Below are 19282 nucleotides of genomic sequence, written 5' to 3'. Positions count from 1 at the left end.
CCCAGGAGTCAGCCTGGACAACATAGTCAGACCTTGCCTCATTTAAAAAAATTATAAATAAATAAATAAATAAATAAATAAATAAATAAATAAAAATTATACTTAGATAATGTTCAATGAGGATAATGCATATGTTTATCAGGCAAATGGAAAACTGTGGACAAATTTTAAATTGCTTTCACTACTGAGAACAAATAAAGACTTCAAGTTAAAGGAAATCCAGTTGCTTACTATAATGACACAGATTCAACTCTAATACAGCTGAAATCACATGCTTTATTGTGCAATTTCAGACCAAGAAATAAGCTAATAATCAGATGAAAGAAAAAAAGGTGTAAATAGGTTGAATTTTCAGGTAGTAAATCTGTGTATTAAAATTTACCTTTTTATTGTATATACATAAATACATAGCAATCCCTGCCATTGCATTACGTGTATATTTTCCTAACATATTAACTATATGTGCTAAATATAGTTCTAGTTTTTAAATGATCAGTATAAGATATGAAGAAGATACAGGTAGTTTACTTGAATATGTATATTATAAAAGAGGCTACGATATTTTATATAATATTATGTTTCTTTCTTATAACAACATTAGAAGTGAAGGGCATAACATTTCCTTTAATGCAGATTTTGGTTAACTGGATTACAGTCAATTAAGGTCTTAGTATTTCTTTCACCCACATTCTGAAGGACTCCTATGAAGGAAAAAAAAATTTATGATAGTTTAGCAAAATATTAATACTTTATTCTTTGTGAAAAGAAAAAATGGAAACTGAATTGACTTTTTCTGAAGTCATTACTGAGTCTTCTGTCTGAAGCTTCTGCAAAGAAAATGTTAAATAAATTATATAGTCACAGGTAGAAATTTGGAAAATTTAGATAGATAGCTACCCACACACACACACACACACACACACACACGCACTTATTTAATCCTCAAGAAACCCTAATTATGATGGAGTGTTATTACTATTTAGCAAATGAAAAGATTTGAATATGAGAAGCAATTCAAATACGCTATTTTTAAAAGGTAAATTCATACAAATTTCAAGTCATATATGATGTCCTTTTAAAAAGACTTCTTAATTTGTCTGTAATAGAGAATATACTGTTTATCTAGATGACTAATCTACCTTCATCTAGCCAAAGGTGAGTAGGATAACACATTCATTGAACAGGAAGAGCAAGTGCTATAAAATACATTAAATGGTTGGAAATACATGAAGTAGGAACAATGAATTTATGAGCACTCATCATTACAATATTCACCACTTTAAAAGTGACCCCAGAAAATTATTTCTGGAATTTTAAGTCTTCCATTTCAGAAGCATTCATTAAATTAAATTATTTAAATTAATTATTGTAAAGATTGACTTTTTTAATTACAAAGGTTTATAATTAAGGAGGTAAAGACAACAGGTTAGCAGTGCATATTGGATGTGCTGGAAATGAGAATGCATATGAAAATGAAAAAATCTGACTAAACTGTGCATGTCAATAAGCGGCATATTATTAGCACTTTGAAAGCTTTCCTTTTAAAAATCCGACTAACTGTATTTAGACTTCTAAAGAAGGACTTTTCCTCCTAGAATATTGCTGTGGGTTTTTTTTTTGTTTAGCTTTACTTTTCATTTCTTTTTTTGTTTCACTGGATGATTCTCGTATAAAGGGTACATCAATGTTGTTAACCCGTTTTTAATGTGTATTTGTTTAAGATTTCACAAAATATCTAAAGCCTTTACCTATGCATGTTTTAATAGGACCATCAGACATCATTGCCAAAATATATGATCCAGTAAATAATGAGTGGCAGTAAAGATCAGGTACAAAGGAGTTAGTAATATAAATTCATGTTTTGACATATAGTGCAAAACGGGTTACTCACTGAGTCATAAAAATGAATTGAACATTTAAGCATTTGATTTTTATGTCATCCTATTATACATTATAGGAGTGCACATAGGGTCTGGAGGCATAAGTTATGCAGAATGTTTGACTCTTATTATTACATATATAGAATATATATAATTATGTATTATATCATATATCTAATTTATATTGGACTGATATTTGTGAAACTTTGCACATTATTAGTCAATAGTTAGAAATATGAGTTATATGAGTTTCCTAAAATTTGAAAATTATAATCCAAGAAAAACAATACTATAATAAAAACATGCGTTGTAAACACACTAAGAACTATAACAATTTATTGATTTTTAAAACAAGAAGACCAAAATATTTATTTAATCCAAAGGAGAAATTGTATCTCTTCAAAATAAGTTCAATGAATCACCTATTCCCTGGTAATAGGGATATAAATATAGATATTTTTCACAGTATCACTAGCATATATATGCTGTGGCATATATTTTATTGTACATGTTATTATATATCTATATATACATAGATTAGATATATTGGTGTTTCTGGTAAATATTCATCTTAGAATGTGATAAAGTCAATAATATAATATTTTAAATAATTTAAGTATTTTACAACAATTAATTAGCTAAAATGATAATATCATGAGCTAACATTATCACAAATAAACTAAAAGAAGTAACAATACATGTCAGATGAGTTAATGTATATCCAAAACTGAAGTCATAACTAAACAGAAGCTTCAAGGTCTTATAGAAGGTCCTGCTGCTCCTAGAAGTGAAAAGAAACTGTGAAACACTGCCAAGTATTCTTTGAGAACTATTTTCCAAATGTTCTTTGTCTTTTCTCTGAGTTCTTAGTTTCTTGATTTCTAATTGCCAAAATGTCAGCGGGAAATGAAATATTGCTTCTTTATTAGCATACTAACTCAGCTGTATACTATCCAGTTCTTAGGAATATGTGTAAGGCATCATGGCAATGAATCAATATATATGCTTTTTGGGAAAAGAGGCTAAGAGATTAGGAACATTGATTGATAAAGCATGCATATTCCTTTGTGTGAGAACTTGAAAGATAGATTGGTGGCTTTTGGTGTTGGGACCTATGTATTTCAATGTACTTGCTAATGATGAGGAGAACCACATAAACAGGGAAGTGGTGAAATATTCTGACAACACTAAACTATTTTGGTTAGTTAACAACTAATGAGGTTTGGGAGATGCTCCAGATGGCTCTAATCATACTGGAGAATTGAGCAGTCCAGTGGCAGATGAAATTCATTTTTGATAAATGTACAGGAAGGAATATTGAAAAATTATAATCTAAACTCTCCATGTATACCATGAGGTTTTGAACTTGCAAATTCTCTGAGGGGTAAGACATTTACTACTAACATTGCTGGTTCAAATAAGGTGTCCCCCAATGCACATCTTTTTGGAAACAGCTGAGTAGGTGCTTGGATGTGTTCAGAAAAAAGGTTTAAAAATGCAAGTAATAGGGAAAGCTGTTCTGAGATAGATAAAGAACATTTTACACATTTCAGCAGGATAGATTTCTTCTGGGTAACAAGTGAGAAGTGACAGAAATAAGAAAGTCACAGAAGCTTGTGGAAAGAGTGACTTATTCCTGAAATAAGATTGAAAGACAGGCTAACAAATAGAGAACATATTTACATATACCCAAACCTGTTTGTACTATAAAGCTTTTCAATTTTAAGCAAGGTTAGAACCACGGAGAATTTGATCTCATTAACGGGGCAGCAACTGTGGGGTCCTGACAATTAATACATGAGTTTGAATATTTGGCACTTGAAAGTTAAAAATTCAAGGCTTAGCTTGGTTCAGGTGCTGGGTTGTAGGTGATAAATCCTGAATGTGTATAGTCATGGTCTCTTTGTGATTTTTATACTCTAAGGAAAAAAGTGATTATATTAGCATATCAAAAGACTATGCTTCCAATTCTCCAATGCTTTGGTAAGTAATAGGCAGAAATTGCAGTGAAAATGTTAGAAGAATGAACAGAGATTGCCTTAAATTAAAGAATGTCAGTAATAAATGGATCTCCCTCTCTCTCACTCTCTCTCTCTCTCTATATACACACATACACACACACATAGTGTGAGCTATATGCATACATACTTAAAAATTTGTTGTAAGTGAATAATTGAAGAAAATGTCTCACATAACTTGTTTTTGGCTCATATCCAATTAAACTGAAGGAAAACATTTTACAAATTCAAGGTTCATTGATAAAATTGACAGCTTTTTAGAAACTCAATGAAACCACTTACTTTGTTTTGTGGAAGGTAACATGAAAATGTACCTTATTTTCTCAAGGGATTGCAACAACAGTCTTTTGATCTATTAAAGATAAGTGAAATATTAGGATAAATATTTTGCACAATTTAATAATTCATGAGAAACTAGTCAAAAAGGCATGTTTTGCATAAGATAGAAATAAGGTTAGACCTAAGAATTATAAATCAGGAGGTACTTTAAACTGTACTATACATTTCATAGCTACTGAATATGATTCACTAATCTTTCCTTAAATATGACAAACCTAAAAACAATTATATCATATATTTATACTAATATATATTAGTATGTGTACTTATATAGTATAATTACATAATTATGAGTATATAACTACACTACAGTGTGTGTGTTATATCACTGTATGTGTCACTAGTTTTCATTAATAATAGACTTTGTTCTGAGTCTTCTTTCTGATATATCATTCATGAATGAAAAATCCAATTAAGTATAATTTTTGCTCTCCACTGGAGCAACACTTGGAATACAGTGTCTTGGTGCTGAAATAGTTCTCTTCTGAGAAGGACCTTTATTTGAGGAAGCAGAATTTTAAAAGGCCTGCTTTCTAACATCTTTTCATAATGGATGTACACCATGCGATCTATGATGACTCATGAAAGACTTTCTGTTTTTTTAAATTTTTTTAAAATGAAAATGTGTATAAGCTTGCAATCTGAACATTAGAGTGCACACATACTAAGCAGTTCTGTGCATTATTTTAAGATATCTCCTTGATACGTTAGGGAAATTACTTAAGAATTTGTTTGGGTCTACATAACAGCATAACTACCTGAATGTGGATTTAGACATCTATGAATATTTCCAGAATGCTAGCAAGTTGAAAACCGGCTGGTCAGTGGAAGAAGACGAAGTGAACTTGCAGTTGCTAAGACAGTAGCAATGAGAAAAGAATGAAATGAATGAAGCAGCAAGGAAGAAAAGGTCTACTAAATAACATTTCTTATCATAAGGGTGCCCTAAATGCCACATGTTCTCTCAAGATGTTGAATAGATGGCTACTTTGGGGAGGCCCTGAAAGCGTACGGGAAGAAGGCACCTGGAACCATGATTGACTCCTTCTGCATATATCTGCATTGCCTTCTGGCCTTCAGCATTCCTAGAACTCAACTCTTCCTAGTAATAAATCTCTTCCAGTATGCTACACTGAAAATGCGCTGTTCAAAACATGCTGTTTCTCTTTTAGTGAAGAGTTTGTATAAGTAAAGGTGAATAATATCGGTCAGTGGAGCTACAAACCAAAGTGGTTCCATGTGTGTTTAGAGGCAATTCTCTGTTTCTGTGAAGGACTGCAACAGAGAAGACCTTGCAGCATCATTCAATAGCTCTCAAGTTCTTGAAGAAAGTTAAGCTTATTCCAAATTCTCTTGATTACTCCCAATTCCTTTGATTATTGGGATAGTGTTCATTTGGAGTTGTAATTTATTAAAAACAAAATAAAAAGCAACAGCCAAAAATAACCTTGCAAAATAATGTTTCTAAGGAAGAGATATGCAAACCAGTGAGTAAAATAACCGCAATAGCATTTGTTCGAGAAGGTTTACTTGTATCTCTTTCACATTATGTTTATCTGTAGATTCATCAACACACTTTCAGTAGCATGCTTAGTGTTTTAAGTGTTTTACTCTTTTTCTTAAAAATAACTTTCCTCTCAAGAGCCCTGGGTTCAGGAATACGAATAACAAAATGGCTGCTTGATCCACTCAATGAATCTTATTACCAGGGAATAACCTCATTCTCTTATGTTGCCTGCCATAAAAGTGAGCAGAGAATCCTAGTTAAAGGGCACTTTAGCAAATTGTAGCCTGTTGCCTGAGAATGCATGGATAAATAAAATTTCTACTGTCCCCATGAAGTTAAACCATAGCTAAATAAATAGACTTAGTAGAATCAGAGAAAAAATTTTAAAAGCCTATTGAGATCGATTTTAGTCTCTCATAGTGAAAGAGAATAAGAAATACAGTAACATCTTCAAAAATTATTGCTTCTTTGATTTGGATCTGCAGTAGCATTTTTATGTTGTTAGATTCTAAATTTTTAATTATGAAAAAGAACTCATCTATCCTCCATGAGGTCAGGGATTTTGTCTTTATTTTTCTTGACTCTATGGTCTCTAGCATCTACATCAGCAGAAAGTATATCTTTAATTAACGAACTAATGTATGTGTGATGAATGAATTATTTTATTGAAGAAAATGTACAGAGTCTTTTCGATATCTGTGAAATGAAGGGGAAAATATCAGAGGAAGTCAGAAGTTTGAAAATGTAGATACGGTACGACTGCATCTTTCAAAAATGCAACATTTCATGAAGTCTATGTTATAGTATCCTGTCAACTTATATATTTTTTTCAGTGCCATCAGCCTTCATGTTTTTATGAAAGAGGATATTGAAATTCCCTTATAATCTCTGGTTCCCAGAGATAAGAATATAGCCTGGAATACATTTGGTGCTGTCTTATTTTTTGAAATGAAATTGTCTCATCTCTTAATTTTCCTCATATTGTCTTTCTTGATTCTCTACCACATTGCATGACCATGTATGTGACTCTTCTACCTCCCAATGAAAAGAGACCTTTCCCAAAGCTAAGTCCATGTCTATATTCCCTCTTTCTTATCAAATAATGGCTTTAGTAACCATTAATAATTATTCTATAACTTATTAAAAGATGGTAAGGAAGATTTTATTCAAGGAACTACTGCAACGAGGTTTTGTAATAAGGGAGAGTGATCGGGCTCAACTCCAAATACAAGAAAGACAAATGGAGATTTGTAGCCAACGAACAGAGTGGAAGTTAGTGGATAGAAATGTACTCAGAGGAATATACTCCCAGTAGAAGAAATCCCAAATTCATTATGCTCAAAATCAAGATTTATTCCTGTTTTTGCTTCGCATTCCAACTTTTACTTCTCTGTGCCATTTTTTTTTCTCTCATCTTTTCATCAATGACCGAAACATTGGATCTGCCATTGAATGGGTACAGGGATGATCCAATCAATTTGACATCCCTAATAACCACTCTCCATCATAGCTTTTACTTCCACTCTGCCAATTCATCTGGCCATCAGAAACTTTTACCTCATTATCATTTGTCAACATTCTGCTCTTTTAAATCAACTTTTATATTGCTGCCAGATATGTATCTATAATTACCCTGATTCTTTGTAGTGAGATGCCAATGAATATTATTCTCTCACCTAAACACGAAGCCTTCCCTATTTACTTCATAATATTAATCAGGAAAGAAGGGAGAGGGAGAAAAGAAACTGAATCAAGTTTACAGTATGCTCAGCATTAATCATTAGGTCAGCTTGCTCCCTGACAGCTTCCTCATAGTTGCTTGCCTCTTGTATTGGAATAATGTAGACTCTAGATTACAGTTTCTCTTCACTGCTCTGTAGGTAACAACTTGAACATTATGAAACATTAAGTTTTCCATTTAAGACATTCTTTCAAGTCCTGTATACCAGTGAAACTACTGACATCAGATGGTCTGAAGGACGACATAGGAGGTGACTCACCAAACAATGCAATTTTCATATCCTAATGACTTCAGCCCCTTTACCCCAACCAATTAATGACCCTAATTTTCCATCTCCTCATTTTTCATGATTCCCTTAAAAGCCCCAGCTTAGAACTCCTCAAGGAGATAGATTTGAGGGTCTTCTCCCATCTCCTTCCTTGACACCAAGATCATTAAACTCTTTCTTTGCTGCAAACCCTGCTGTCTTGGTGTATTGGATTGTTGCTCCAGTGAGTTGTCTTGTAATAACCACCTTCAATTATTTGCCCAAATCTAGAGACTTCAATTAAACTTCACCTCCCAGCATCCAAATGGTAGGATACTCATATTTATCTTCCATGTATGTTATTTCTGTAAGTAAGTGCAGAAAAAATCAGAAATTTGAGAATTAGGGACATATAAATTAGAAATTTAACTCTTCATGTACTAGTAGCCTTGGAAGATATAACCCCTCTTAACGTATTTTCTTATTGTAGAATGAAGATGTAATGCTAACTCTAAAACATTAGAGTAACAAAGTAAGATGAGGTATGCAAACACATAGCATGTATTAGGGTCATGCATGTTGGTGAGTTTCCCCAAGTAAACTCCCCTTTTGCACTGTTAACTTACCTAAGAACAAAAAATTAATTATAGTAGTGTAAGAAGAAGCTAGATTTGCATTCAGAGGACAGAATGTTTGAATCTGTCACTCACAAGCTTTGTGGAGAACTTCAGTTCATTTATTGGAATGGCAGTTTTCTCACCTGTAAAATAATCAATGGTGTGGTGAGGATTAAAATAAATACCCTATGTAGAAACACAAATGTGAGGCTTCTCCTATAAAGAAGTAAGTAAATTGTTTTCAACGTTTTCCAAGTGATGAGTATAATAAAGAGATAGTGGGTTCTTGTAGAGATTTTTGAGTCAGTGATTGTCATTTTCATTGTGTTACTTCATTATTAAAAGCAATTTTTAGATCTATATATTGTCCCAGTTTAGGAATAAAAAGAACTGACAAAACTGGAATAATTTATTATTTTATGGTTTTATTTTCTACGTTATAGTTGTGGAAATTCTTAAAAGCACCTTACCCTTTCTATTTCAAAAATAATCAATAAAGGTTAATGACTTCAATGTTAGTCTCTGATTTCCATTTCTCAGGGCAATAAAGTGTTAAAGGATATGTTTTTGTGAGTAAAATTATATAAAAAAAAAAATCCCTCACCATAAAAAGTATATTTTAGATCTAGTTTCCAAACTTATCAACTTATCATAACATATACGATAAGTGAATGAAATATTCAAATACAGCATTTCACTTCAGCCACTGACATTGTAGATAGTCAGGGTAGATAGATTTAACAAATTGTGCTGTAATACTAAAAAAGGGGAAAAAAGGAGGTTAATCATTATTCACATTTAGTTTTTCACATATTTAATTTGCCATAGATAAGTAAAATGTCTTTATTACAGGCATTTAGAGTAGATTAGTAAATTCATTGTTGATTTCATCCACATAGATTTGTGATATTTGGCACCTTTCATCTCCATGTGTTTTGAGATTGAGGCATGAGAGGCTCTCTGTGCCGGAGCTGTCTTTGTGCTGTAATCACATGGGTTTACTCTATTGGACTATGTGTACATTACTGCAATTGAACTAAAGTGGGTCTGTTTTTCACCAAGCATAGTTTAGTCATGCATCAATACATTTTTAATTAAAAGTGTGTGACAGGTACAATAGTGAAGCTCACCAAATAATTTTCTCAAACATTCCATTTCCTCAAAGATAGGTAATCAGAATCTTGTCTCTGTTAGTGAGAGAATATTTTTTATTAAGCTGTTTGATTAAATACCTAAAAACTTTATGCTCCATAGTTGCATTTTGTTTGTAAGTACTTTATCACAGAAACTTCATGTGGTTACATCAAAATAAAGCATTTGTTCTTGACAGAATTAAAATAGGTGACAAACAACCTAATGAGCCTTTTAAATTTATTTTTTATTGCTTATGGTAAAGAGCTGAGAAATCAGCAGCGATGTGAATAGTGGAATCAACTAGAACATGGCTGTTTCTGAAGGAGAAAAGTCAGAGTGAAAAGCTTAGAAGCAGAAGAATGAAGGGACCAACTCCAGGGTCTTATTGCAAGCTTTGCGAAAAACATGATAGCATTGTTGTGTTGAGATAGAAATCTTATAAAAAGACTAATCTCTCTAAATGATTTGTAAATATGAAAGTTGGGAGACAAGCAGAAACTACTTGAATTCTCTCCATGTCTTGCAATGCAAATTCCCGAAAAAACCAATAAGCTAAATAGGGTGGCAATTCTAGTTTTGCTGAAAAGACTAGGTCCAGTGGTTCAATCACTGATTAAACAAGTTGAGGGCCTTCATGGAAAAGGGACCCAGCTCTCTTTAGTGATCATGAATTTTAGAATCAATGTTTTTATAGTAGTATTTTATATTTTAAAAATCTATTAACTTCTACTAACCAAAACAATGTAAATTACACTTTCAAAACTGGAGGAGTAATATTTTACTGCAGTGGAATTCCACATGAATTAGAGAGAGATTTGGTATTTCGTTTGTGGAATGGCTTTGGGCCACATGCTAGAAATTAGACATTTTTTCAGTAGCATTGCAAGATCCAATCATAAAAGTCCTCTGAAAACATAGGAACTGAACAGAAAACGGAATGTTTTGGCAAGCTCAATAAAATTTGATTAACTAATTAGTGTCGGCTATGTGTTTAAAGATTGTCTGACCACTAAAATTATGTAGTACATTTCTCCGTAAAATTTTTAAGAAATAACTTTTTGTATAATCTGCATTATTGTATCATTACAAAGCTCATCACAGTAGGTTGGGGTGTTTCGATCAGTATTAATAAATAACATCATTGATAATATGTGTAAAGCAGATTTCTTTTGTTGAATTTTATTCTGATTCATTATATAAGACTAAGGATTAAAACATTACATAAAATTAATATCAGGGCCTGGCACAGTGGTTCATGCCTGTGATTCCCAGCCCTTTGGGAGGCCAAGGCAGGTGGATCTCTTAGGGTCAGGAGTTTAAGGCCAGCTTGGTCAACATGGCGAAACCCCATCTCTACTAAAAATACAAAAATTAGCCAGGCAATGTAGCTCACACTTGTAGTCCCAGCTACTCGGGAAGCTGAGGCATGAGAATCGCTTGAACAGGGAAGTGGAGGTTGCAGTGAGCTGAGATTGCACCACTGAACTCCAGCCTGGGAGACAAAGAAAGATACTGTCTCAAAAATAAATAAATACATAAATACATAAAATTAATATTATTAAAATTAATTGTATGGTGCCCATTCTCAAGAAACATATAATTTTGTTTGAGAAACAATTTTATAAATAATGCAACTGGAAAATAATATTGCATGTGACCAAGCAAAATCCATATTGATTTACTGAAACGAACTAAGAATTTTAAGTTGGGACTGGGTGCAGTGGCTCACGCCTGTAATCCCAGCACTTAGGAGTTCAAGATCAGTGTGGCCAACATGGTGAAGCACCGTTTTCACTAATAAATAAATAAGAATTTTAAGTTGGAAGACTTAGTGGTTATATTCTATATGTCTACCTACTGTCAGTAATATGGGCCATTACAAGCTTATTGAGATTCAAAGTTTTGTATATAAATGAGGATACAATAAAAATTTTAGCACTAGGCAGGTGAATCACTTGAGGCCAGGAGTTCGAGACTAGCCTGGTCGACATAGCAAAACCTTATCTCTACTAAAATACAAAAATTAGCTGGGCATGGTGGTGCATGCCTGTGATCCCAGCTACTCAGGAGGCTGAGACAGGAGGATGACTTGAACCCACGAGGCAGAGGTTGCAGTGAGCTGAGTTTGTGCCACTACACTTCAGTCTGAGTGAAAGAGCAAGACTCTGTCTCAAAAAATAATCAAACAAACGCTAGCAAATCTTACAGGATTGCTGAGAAAAGCTAAATAAATTTTATTTATTGTTTTATTAACTAGAACACTCTACATTCATGATTATTAGTTTATTCCTTCAAAAAATGTTATTAAGCACCTGATTTAGTGACACTTAAGCTGAGATTAGAAGAATGAGTAGGAAATCTTTCAACAAAGTGGACAAGAATGAGCATAAAAATACCAAGCAGAGAATATAATACATGAAAGGTCGTGACCTCTATATACTCCACTCCAGGGCAAGGAGTTGGGTATCAGCCCTGGAAGTTCTCTTTATGTAGTATTCTTTCCAGAGGTATGAAGCCCACCAACCTGCATGACTAAATGTAACAGTACAAATGAAACTGGAAAGAGCTTTGCAATTTCTAGGAAGGGTAGCTTGGCTTTAGTGAGTTGTAACGACAAAGAGCTGAAAATAATGACAAAGACAAGGTGAAATAATTTAGGGCTCTTATAAGATTACTTTGAGAATGCTGAGAATATCCTAAGCGAAAGAAGAACATACTAAATGAGTTGGGAACAAAAACATCAGAGTGCGTTATTAAACAGATTATTTAGATTATTGTGTGGCAAATGGATTTGACAGGTCAACTTTCCGGGGAAGGACAATTGTAGTAGTTAACTTCAGAACAATGGAGTCCTTGGTTAGGGATGTGGAGATGGGACAAAACAGAAGTTGTCAATAAATGTTGAAAGCATGATAAATAGGATTTGACAGAAACAATGCATAGGAGTAATACATTAAACTAATTCATCCAAATGTCTGTTTATTATCTATTGTTTTTCAGTTGTTATGCAATATTAATTGAAGAAAGCTCCACTTAGACTAAAGTGCCCCTGATTCCTGGTTCCACAGAAAGCAGAAGAGGCTTTACTTTTAAATTATTATTTAGGTGTATTCTAACCTGTCTCAAAATGGCTTGAAGGATGGACTCAAGACACTTGTCCCTGTTTGGTCATTCAACCAAAAGAAAGGAAATATTTCAACTTACTGAAATGCAGAATATATTCGCAAATCATACACCTAATAATGGTCTGTTTTTCAGAATATGTAAATACAATCATCATCACTTAATGACAGGGATACATCCTGAGAACTGTATTGTTAGTCCCTGAAAACATCAGAGTTTACTCATACAAACCTAGATGGCATAGCCTACTACACACACTAGTTTACATGGTATAGCCTTTTGCTGCTAGGCTACAAACCTGTACAGCATGTTACTGCACTGACTACTGTAGGCTATTGTAACACCATGGTAAGCCTCAGTGTATCTAAACATAGAAAAAGTACAGTATAAATATGGTATCATAATCTTATGGGAACACTGTTGTAGCATTGTCTATTGTTGACAGAAAAGTGGTTATATAGAGCAGGACTGCAACTCCTACAACTCAATGACATAAGGACATGTAACCCAATTAAAAAATTCGCAAAGGACTTGAGTAGGCATTTCTCCAAAGAAGATAAAAAAATTTCCAACAAACACACATAGAAATGCTCAACATGATTTAACATTAGGGAAATGGCAATAATTTGCATTAAATCCACAATGAGGTTGGACACAGTGACTCAAAGTTATAATCCCAGCACTTTCGGAAGTCAAAGCAGGAGGATGGTTTGAGGGCAGGAGTTCTGTTCAAGACAAGCCTGGGCAACATAGTGAGACTCCATCTCTACAAAAATTTTAAAAAGTAATCAGGTGTGGTGGGTAGCATATACCTAGAGTCCCAGGTAATCAGGAGGCTGAGAAAGGAGGATCCCTTCAGGAGTTTGAGGCTGCAGTGAGCTATGATCATGCCAGTGCACTGTAGCCTGGGAGACTAAATGAGAGAGAGAGAGAGACAAAAGCAGACAGAGAGAGAGAGAGAGAGAAAGAAGGAAGGAAGAAAGGAAGGAAGGAAGGAAGGAAGGAAGGAAGGAAGGAAGGAAGGAAGGAAGGAAAGAAGGAAGGAAGGAAGGAAGGAAAGAAGGAAAGGAAGGAAGAAAAGAAGGAAGGAAGAGAAGCAAGGAAGAAAGGAATAAAGAAAGAAGGATGGAGGGAGGGAGAAGGCAAAGGAAGGGAGGGAGGGAGGGGGAATGATGGGAGGGAGGGAGGAAGGAAGGAAGGAAAGGAGGGAAGAAGAAAGAAAAGGAAAGAAGGAAAGGAAGGAAGGGAGGGAGGGAGGAAGAAAGAAAAGGAAAGAAGGAAAGAAGGGAATGAAGGAAGGAAGGAAGGAAGGAAAAAGCAAAGCAAAATCTAGAACTACAATAAGATATCAATTAAAGATTTGATTATATATTGTAATTTTTTTTTTTTTTTTTAGACAGAGGCTCGCTCCGTTGCCCAGGCTGGAGTGCAGTGGCATGATCTCGGCTCACTGAAAGCCCCGCCTCCTGGGTTCACGCCATTCTCCTGCCTCAGCCTCCCGAGTAGCTGGGACTACAGGCGCCCACCACCACGCCTGGCTAATTTTTTTGTATTTTTAGTAGAGACGGGGTTTCACCATGTTAGCCAGTATGGTCTCGATCTCCTGACCTTGTGATCCACCCGCCTCGGCCTCCCAAAGTGCTGGGATTACAGGCTTGAGCCACTACACCCGGCCGATTGTTTGCAATTTTAAAAATAGCAATAGTGGTAAAGATGTGAAGAAATTAGAACCCCAGTACATTGCTGACTGTAATACAAAATGATTCGGTCACTATGGAAAACTGGTAAAGTTAAAAATAGAATTACTCATACAACCCCATAATTTCACTCCTATGAATTTACACAGATAAACTGAAAGCAGGTACTAAACACGTACACACATGCTCACAGCATCACTATGGACAAAAGCCAAAAGGTAGAAACAGTCCAAATGTCTATCAATAAAAATAAATTGGTGTATATGCATATAATGAAACATTATTCAGCCATAAAAATATACAGTGCTGATACAGGCCACAACATCAAGAAACTTCCAAAACATTTGCTAAGTAAAAGAAACCAGACACAAAAGCTCATATATCATATTACTGAATTTATATGAAATATCCAGAATTGGTAAATCCATAGAAACAGAAAGCAGATTTATAAGTTACCAAGAGTTTAAGGGAAGGGGGAATGGGGAAAAATCTTCTTAATGAGTAAAAATTTTACTTTGGAGTGATGAAAATGTTTTGGAAGTAGATAGAAGTGGTAGATACAAAACACTGTGAATATACTAAATACCATGAAATTATTCCTTATAAGAATAGTTGATTTTATGTTATGTGAATGTCACCTTAATATGTTATTATTTTTTAAACCCAGAATGTGGATTGATGCTCAGGTATGTGCATTGCTGCTTTTTCCTTCAGTAATTAACTCAAAACAACCTTTTCTAATCTGTGAAACAGCTGAGAATATAAATTAAATTACTATTTTTCTTGTATCATGGTTTTCTGAGATATACGTTGAAAAAGTAGATGAGTCATTTTCATATATGTACCGGACGTCAAAAATGTGTCCAACTACAGAGCAAACTGCTATGACAAACAGTTGAATTAAATTGTTGGTATCGTTTGGATGTTATCCCTTCTAAATCTCACGTTGAATTATAATGCCCAGTGTTGGAGTTGGGGCCTAGTAGGAAGTGATTGGATCATGGGGGCTGATTTCTCAGGAATGGAATAGAGTCATCCTCTTGGTGCTGTCCTTGCAATAGTGACTGAGTTCTTGTGAGATCTGGTTGTTTAAAACTGTGTGGCACCATGCCCCAACTCTTGCTCTCACTCTTGCCATGTGAGATGCTTGCCTCCCCACCTTTGCCTTCTGCCATGATTGTATGCCTGCTGAGACCCTCACCAGAAGTAGATACTAGCACTTTGCATCGTGTACTTTGTATAGAACTGTGAGTCAATTCAACCTTTCTTTCTAAATTAGCCTCAGTTATTTCTTTACAGTCACTCAAGAAGGGCCTAATACAGTTGGTTAACTGTGTTGAAAGACATTGATATCATGCAACGTCCAATATAATAATCCAGTTAAAAATTAACAATGACTTGGTTTGCTTTCTCAGAGTGAATATCCACATCTTATTGATGTGACGAAGTATGATATTGGATAATACGTTTGTAATTGTGTGCTTTCTCATTTCTTAATGAAAATCAATTTCATTAACTTTTTACTTTATATTTCTATTCTTTCTTTTTAAGATATTTTTAGCTTTATTTAAATATAATTGACAAATAGGAATTGTATATATTTAACTTGTGCATATGATGTTTTGATGTAAGTACACATGTACCTATATCAATGATCACCACAATCAGGCTAATTAGCATGTCCATCACCTCACATAGAGGCATTTTCTAAAGTGTAGTTTGGTTTATGAGAGAGGTCCCTATACTTTATGGAAATAATAAAAAATAATAAAAAATCTTCTACGACATTTTTTCACTGTTGTGTGAGTTTGCAATTGGTGATATATTGACCTTACAGATATTAGGGAAAAAAATTAGCAGCTTTCTAATAAAACTCATTTTCAGATGTTTAACAACTTAATTACTATTTTCTTTAATAAACCACTTTTGAATTTTTGATTCATTTTAATAAAGTACAGATACAATAAAGCACAATAAGAATAACCAAAATTATAAATTTAAAACTACAGGCTGGGCGCGGTGACTCAAGCCTGTAATCCCAGCACTTTGGGAGGCCGAGACGGGCGGATCATGAGGTCAGGAGATCGAGACCATCCTGGCTAACACGGTGAAACCCCATCTCTACTAAAAAAATACAAAAAACTAGCCAGGCAAGGTGGCGGGTGCCTGTAGTCCCAGCTACTCGGGAGGCTGAGGCAGGAGAATGGCGTGAACCCGAGAGGCAGAGCTTGCAGTGAGCTGAGATCCGACCACTGCACTCCAGCCTGGGTGACAGAGCGAGACTCCATCTCAAAAAAAATAAATAAATAACTAAAAATAAAAAAAAAATTAAAATTACAACATACAATGACATGTTATGTGCAAAGATATTTTGTTCTATTGCATGAAAGTTGAGACACATTGACCAGTCCAAAATAAACTTTAAAAAGCATGGCAGAGGCCGGGCGCGGTGGCTCAAGCCTGTAATCCCAGCACTTTGGGAGGCCGAGACGGGTGGATCACGAGGTCAGGAGATCGAGACCATCCTGGCTAACACGGTGAAACCCCGTCTCTACTAAAAATTACAAAAAACTAGCCGGGTGAGGTGGCAGGTGCCTGTAGTCCCAGCTACTCGGGAGGCTGAGGCAGGAGAATGGCGTGAACCCAGGAGGCGGAGCTTGCAGTGAGCCGAGATCTGGCCACTGCACTCTAGCCTGGGTGACAGAGCGAGACTCCGCCTCAAAAAAAAAAAAAAAAAAAGCATGGCAGAAGTTCCTGTGAAAATTACAACTAGCTATGTCTTTCAAATTTGTAAAATGTATGTAAAGAAAAATAATTATTTTTTTCTTTTAAAAATGTGAAGCCAGCTGAAAACCACATGATAAGACTTCTAAGACAATAGTAATTAATGGACCATATTTTGTAAATCACTTTCCTAAAAGATCTATGTGTTTTATAAAAAGTCTAAGCAAATTTTACTATTACTGTCATAGTTTGAGTTTCTATACTTCTTTATATGCTACTGTTAACAGATATCTTGTATGTTTTGCTACATGCAAATGGCTACCTTTGATTCTGTTTAATTCTACTTTTTAAAAAGAGTCTTGTTCAAGGAAAGGGCAGAGTTTAGAGTAATCTACTCTGGAAGATTCCACTTTCTATGGGTGCCTTACAAGATCTCCAGCAGCCCATACTTCAAATGTAATGTGGAGAAAACATCTAAAGAGAATCTTCATTGACTTTTTGTAGTCCAGAACTTGAGGTCATATAAACGAAGATAAACGTTGCAGCAAAACCATCCTCTTTAATGAGTGCCCAGAACTTCTTGGTAAATTATCTTTGGCAAATTGGTCTCATTACATTTTCATTCTACAATGTATTTGTGTGTGTTTCTTATCTGCTGTGCACCATTGTCAACATTCAGAATAGCAAGTCTGAAACATGTAAAACCTAACATGTGATTTCAAAAGTCCCAAGAATAAACTGAACTGCCATATTGTCACCTACAAAATCCCTTCCATTTCTCCTGATAAAATAACCATCTGATATGACTTGACTGTATTCCTACTCAAATCTCACCTTGAATTGTAATAATCCCCATGTGTCATGGGAAGGACCCGGGGGGAGGTAACTGAATCATGGGGATGGGTTTTTCCTGTGCTGTTCTCATGACAGTGAATAAGTCTCACAAAATCTGATGGTTTTATAAACAGGAGTTCCCCTGCATAAGCTCTCTTGCCTGTCGCCATGTAAGACATGACTTTGCTCCTCCTTCACCTTCCACCAGAGTGAGGCCTCCCCAGCCCTGTGGAACAGTGAGCCAATTAAACCACTTTCCTTTATAAATTACCCAGTCTCAGGTACGTCTTTATTAGCAATGTGAGAAGAGACTAATATGCCATCTAAATTTATTGCAATTACTTATTTTACAACTATAAATGAAGTCAGGATTCAGGAATTACACTTACTTATTTACAGTTAAATCTCCAATATCCAACAGACTGCTGACTTGTACAAGATAAACGTTCAAGAAATTTTTGTTGAATAAAAAATGGATCCAGAGACTAAAATGGAATCAACTGTGCCTTTTGTTCCTCTTTACTGTTTAAGGAGGAAGGTAAGTTTAGATAACTCAAAACATTACTGACAAAATGCTGCAGTCATCTGAACAAATCATTTCCAGATGAATTGGTGACTTCTCTAATGTAATTATTAAAAATAAAATTAATTAATTTAGAATATTATACAGACAATCCACATTTTCATTTTAATCCTCCAGAGCTAATCAACTTTTTTCCTTAATCTCTTTATGGTTTATTTTCTTAATTTCCATAGGTTATATGTATGTATATATTTTTTAACATAAGTGATCACATTAAGCCAAGTGATATCCTTATAGTTGTATTGTCTTTAAAAAACTCAAACTTCTTAATAAATTAGCAGATGTTTGTATTATATGTTCTTGAATTTAGTTAGAGGAAGTGAGGGAACCATAATAGTGCCAAAGCAATAGAAAACCCTGAGGCACAAGAAGCGCAAGGAGTCAAATGGGACTATGTATAAATTTTATACAGTAATTTTAATTTTACATTGAAACATGTAGACAGACTTCTAAAATATAGTGAATTATTTCACTACTTATTTGAAACTAATTTTCATACTATTTCTGCGTTTTTAAAATAAGAAAATAAAGAGTTCAAAAATTGTTTACAATATTTTTAACTCAATTGTTTTTTTGTTCTCAGTTAAGACATGAAGCTAACACCCTAATTTCACTACAGTTTGTATTTCATTTATAACCTAATAATGCAATATTCTGTATATTCTATCAGAGAAGTAATTAAAATTAGAGATGGCAAATATGAATATAATTTCTGTAACTACCTCTAGCTCAAGTTTATTTTGGAATCAGATTATTTTCGAAAGAACAGAGGAGTGAGTGAAATAACTCTGATTGAATGTTGAATGAATCAGAATGGCAAAGTCAGAAAATTATGTTT

The sequence above is a fragment of the Papio anubis genome, chromosome 10 (genome assembly GCF_008728515.1).
Source record: "Papio anubis isolate 15944 chromosome 10, Panubis1.0, whole genome shotgun sequence".
NCBI classification, from domain to species: Eukaryota; Metazoa; Chordata; class Mammalia; order Primates; family Cercopithecidae; genus Papio; species Papio anubis.
The sequence above is the reverse complement of the archived record's forward strand: the minus strand, read 5'-3'. Positions refer to the sequence as shown.